Consider the following 5761-nt stretch of genomic DNA (forward strand, 5'->3'; position numbering starts at 1 on the left):
AAAGCAGTTATTTTAACTAGTTAAAATATTTCAACAATATAATTGCTTTTACTGTATTTTGGATCAAATAAAGGCAGGCTTGGTGAGAATTAAAAATCTTACTGTTCAAAAACATTTAACTGGTAGTGTTATATTTTTTTTCTGTGTTCTCCACAACTTTAGATTTTATTATTGTTGTTGTTGTTGAATCTATACATTTAAATAGTTTCATGTATTTCAATTTGTTAATTAAAATACCGTAAGCATTTGGCCTTGTTTGAACTGTATTGAACTGCGTGTTAAGTTTTTTTTAATTTATTGATTAAAACATGTATACATGTGTTATAGATATGTAAACACTGAATGTTATAACTGTTACTATTAAACATAAAAAATTATTTAATGTAAAACATATTTTTATTGTTTTTCTGTTCTCCACATCTTTATTTGTATTATATTTGTAGGTGTTGTTTAATAATCTATGATTATTTTATGTATATTTATTATTATATATTTTGGTTAATTTTTATTTTCATTTTTAAGTATATTACTCTATAATAAATAAAATGAAAAAGTTACTTTTTTTGTGAGTTTTTGTTTTATTTTATATATATGGGTTTTCTGTGCACAGTTATACAAATATAAATAGATGTCTCTTTAAAAATAAAGGCCTGAACCATTATCAAAATGTTATTTTTAATTATTCAAAATTTTCTATATTAAAAATAACTATTCCCTATTATAATGTACGTTTATTAAGATTGTTGCACATTTTGTACATCGTACAAAAAACAGTTATTACAAGATTTATTTTATCTGTTCACAAAGTTTGTTTATTATATGTTAATCATAATTAAAGTGTATCTAGATGAAAAAACGAATATGAACTCATTTTATAGTATTTGTGGCCGAGACGGGATTCGAACCTCTAATTCTGTGTATTTTACTCGTCCCGCCTCCCTGCAATTTCCTTCGTTTCTATTGGCTAGTCAGCGCTCTACACCTATCCGTGACTGGCCTGATGAAGGAGAGCGGGTATAATGTTTTCTATGTTATATGTTTCTTTGCAGAACATTGGTGTAGCAAAGGCAGGGTATAAAATCATCCCAGCCGGCACATGTTGAAATACATTATATATATATATATATATAATGTAATGTAATATATTTCAACCTTCAACGTTGAAATATGGTTGAAATAAGGTCAGTTGTGGTTTCAACGTTGAAACAACGTTTATTCAACGTTTAAAGATGAACGGTTGAAAAATTTCCAGCACAAATAAAAAAAAAAATGATTGAAATAAGGTCAGTTGTTTAAATGAAACAACGTTAAAAATGTTTAATGCTAAATGGTTGAAAAAAGTTAGCAAACTTTTAAATTATTTATATTAAATTATTTAACATTATTATTATTTTAATAGCATTTTAAAACATTTTAGTCATACCTATTCTAAAATCTAAAGGTATATGTTAAATATTATCACCATTAACAACAATAAAACTAAATACATTTCGCTGCTTTATCACACTGAAACAACTCCTATTGGTAGTTTTATTTTATTACTTTGATCATGATTGGTTAATCTGGTTAATCTTAGTCAGGCCCCTCTCTAGTGGTTATGCAGGTGAATCAATAAATTAAATATTAATGTTAATACATTTTAATTTAATCTTTGAGTAAGGTTTTTTTTGTACATTTATGTACAGTTAATGTACAGTAAAGTTATTTAGCTTTTGTTATAACGCATTTTAATTTAAACTTTAAGTTTATATTTACCTGTATGTAAGCACAGTGTAATTGTTAATGGTCAAACTGTATTTCCCATGGTAAATATTATAATAAATATTTTATGAAGTGGTACTTGGTATAAAAAGTTTGAGAACCAATGGTTTGGATCCTGCTTTTTAAGAACTTTTCAGGAAACCATTTCTTCTTTCCCCTTGTAGAGTCATCAAGGATCCAGTTTATTCTTGAAACATTGGTAAGAAATTGTTCATCTGCTACATTGCACTGTCACTTCTGGTCAAGATTCACTGACCTTTTCTGATAGGTTTTGATTGTATTTAGTTTAATAAAAATGTACTGAGTTTGATTTTACTCATTTTACTACACTGTAATGCTTAAAACAGTGTAACTGGGGGCTCTGAAAACACTGCTTGTGAATAATTTGTGAATTGTATGACATTAAATAAGTGTTTAATGAATAGTGTTGTCCACTTTGTTTCCAACTCCACTGTTACGGAACTGTAAAGTGAAAATATTGTGTGATTTATTTTGCATTCAGTTTTCAGTTAAATATATTTCACAATATCAAAGTTATTGTGAAACATTGTGAACATACCTAAACTCACTGGTTAAATCTTATGTGCGCTCCAGAAGTTTGCGCTCTGCAAGTGAACAACGTCTTGTGGTGCCATCCCAAAGAAGTTCAAAATCACTCTCCCTGACCTTTTCCTGGACTGTGTCCAGCTGGTGGAATGACCTCCCAATCTCAGTCCGAACAGCTTTTAATCTTTACTCATTTTCAAGAAACATCTAAAGACTCATCTTTTTCGCCAGCACTTAACCAGCTAATACTAGGACTTTTCCTTCTTTTCTTGTCTTTCATATTTAAAAAAAAAACAAAAAAAAACCTGGCGCTCTGTACTAGACTAACTGAGACTTGTCATGGCACTTGTATACTGTTGTTGTTCTCTTGTTGACCTGACTGCTTCTATTGTTCTCATTTGTAAGTAGCTTTGTATAAAAGCATCTTTTAAATTATTAAATGTAAATGTAAATGTTTATACAGGACAGTACAGAAAGCACACAAGTGGGAGAGAGTGGAGGGGACTGCGTTAGAAAGGATCTAGCACTGGGACACTTTCAAGGATCACCCAAAGCACAACCACACTATATGCACGATGCTGCTGGTGCTAACATTTTAGAGTCCCCTTTGCTAGAAATCTCATTCTGCATTCCCTACGACACAGTCCGGGGGGTTCCCATTAGAAACCCACCCACTCGGAGTGCCCTCTCTCACGATGGGCCCTTGGAATTATCCTAATCTTCCATTCCCTTGTTATTTTACAGAACATCAAAGTTACAGTACAGACCAAAAGTTTGGACACACCTGGAGCAGAAGACAACCACATCCGTGCAGCCGGACCAACGGGAGGACAAGTCTGGTTGGGCAAGTCTGGAACATAGAACTTGAGCATGTTAAGGGTAGCCTCCGTGGCCACAACAGGAACAGTCGGGAGCTCAGAGAGTTCGACTGAGACATGACGAGTCTCTGGAAGTTCCGCAGAGGCGAGGAGAGACTCTGGTAGTTCCATAGAGAAGTGACGAGACTCTGGTAATCCCATGGTGTTTATACTGGATTCCAGAAGATCGGTGCTGACTTGACTCTGTTCATGAAGATTATTGGTGACTTGTATTTGTTCATGGAGATCAATGGTGACTTGCCTTTGTTCATGAAGATCACTAGTGACTTGACTCTGTCCTTGAAGATCACCAGTGACTTGACTTGAGTCTGCAAGGTCAATGGTGACTAGTCCTGACTCTGGAAGGTCAATGGTGACTAACCCTGACTCTGGAAGGTCGACGGTGACTAACCCTGACTCTGGAAGGTCAATGGTGACTAACCCTGACTCTGGAAGGTCAATGGTGACTAACCCTGACTCTGGAAGGTCGACGGTGACTAACCCTGACTCTGGAAGGTCAATGGTGACTAACCCTGACTCTGGAGGGTCCACAAGCACCTGACTCGACTCTGGAGGGTCCACGAGCACCTGACTCGACTCTGGAAAGTCAATGGGCACCTGACTCGACTCTGGAAGGTCAACAGGAATCTGACTTGATTCTGGAGAATCAACTGGAATGTGACTCGACTCTGGAGGGTCAACGGGAACCTGACTCAACTGTGGAGGGTCAACTGGAACCTGACTCAACTCTGGAGGGTCAACTGGAACCTGACTCAACTCTGGAGGGTCAACGGGAACCTGACTCAACTCTGGAGGGTCAACCGGAACCTGACTCAACTCTGGAGGGTCAACGGGAACCTGACTCAACCCTGGAGGGTCAACAAGAATTTGACTCGACTCTGGAAGGTCAACGGGAACCTGGCTCAACTCAGGAAAGCCCACTGTAGCTGCCATTCTCTGCAGTGGCTCCGGGCTGGCGGCCACCTTGTGCAGTGGCACTGGGTTGGTGGCCATCTTGTACTGTGGTGCTGGCTCAGCAGACGTGACATAAACAGTCTCTGGATTGGCAGACGTGACATGAACACTCCTGGGAATCTCTAGGATCTTTGACAGCATGAAGAAATAATCCAAAAACGTCTCAGCGGCCATCTTGGGTGTTGGCGCTGTGCTGGCGTACATCTTGCCTCGTGGCGCTGGGCTGACGGCCATCTTGTGCAGTGTCGCTGGACCTGCAGCCATTATGGACAGTGGTGCTGGGCCAGCGGCCATTCTGCGCAGTGGCTCTGGGCTGGCGGCCATCTTGTGCTGTGAGGCTGGGCTGGCGTCCATCTTGCCTCGTGGTGCTGGGTCAGCGGCCATTCTGCGCAGCGGCGCTGGGCTGGCGGCCATCTTGTGCAACGGTGCTGGGCTGGTGGTCATCTCGTTCAGTGGCGTTGGATCGGCAGACGTACGCTTCCTCTCTCCTCTCCGTCTGCCATGGTGAGACAGCGGCTCCGATCCGTTCCACACGAGCCCAGGGTGGAGAGCGATGCCGAACCTCCTCTCTACCACTAACTCCTTTGCGACCTCCCCTGGTCCCATGGAAAACCACCAGGCGGGTTCCCTCAAAACCATTCCTACCCCGCTCGGTGGCTGGGGAGGAAACATGAAAAGACATACCGCTGGATCTCAGTGATGGAGTCCTTCTGTGACGGTCGTTGCCCAGAGAGACACAGGAGAGAGAGAGATCCAAAAGCAGGTATACTTTATTTAGGGGTAATCCAAAATTAAGGTCAAAAACAAGCCAGGGTCAAAACCAGAATGCACTCCAAACAAAACGAGCAAACAAACAAGAAAGGAATAGGTAAAGGGAATGGAACGGGAACTCAGAATATGAGGAATCTCGGAGGACGAGAAGACTGGACATACGAAGGGTAAGGACTCCAAGCAAACAACAGGGAAAGACTGGTATTTATAAGGAGGCTAATGACAATAGATTGCCTGAACCTGGTGCAATTAACAGGAGTGCAATAACTGTGAAGACAGGACCAGACTAGAGGAATTCTAGTGCCTACGGTAAAGTGCCTAAGGGGAAGTGAGCCCATTAGTGGACACCCAGGGAAACAGAGATTAGACAGCGTGACAGAAGAAGCCTATTCATAAATGTGATGCAGGAGTGCATAAGATTAATTAAGATAAAGAATGAAAGAAATATCTGCAAAGAGCAAAGAACAAAATAATTGTTTTTCAAGCTACATTAGATACATACCAGCCATTTTCAACCTGACTTCCATGTATTTTCTTTTTCTTCGAAGACTCTAATGCCTTAACTTAAGGTGTAGCATTTCCAGGCCTGTTCCCCGAGCTATACCTTAAGAGGTTGCTTAAAATATACCTTCTTACATGCCACGTTACCAATTGCTGTCCATGGCGGTGATGCTGTATTGGTTGATATCGATGGCTTGAGAATTCTGCTTCAGTTATTTGTTGTTTATAAAGTAGCCTTGATTTTGAACAAAGACATGGACCTCTTTCCTGTTAGAATGCAAGAAACTTGCATGACACTTTTACTTTCGCTTTGCAACACATCATGTCAAGTAAGAAAACCAAGAAAACAA

This window comes from Carassius gibelio, chromosome B3 (assembly GCF_023724105.1).
Source record: "Carassius gibelio isolate Cgi1373 ecotype wild population from Czech Republic chromosome B3, carGib1.2-hapl.c, whole genome shotgun sequence".
In the NCBI taxonomy this organism is placed as follows: domain Eukaryota; kingdom Metazoa; phylum Chordata; class Actinopteri; order Cypriniformes; family Cyprinidae; genus Carassius; species Carassius gibelio.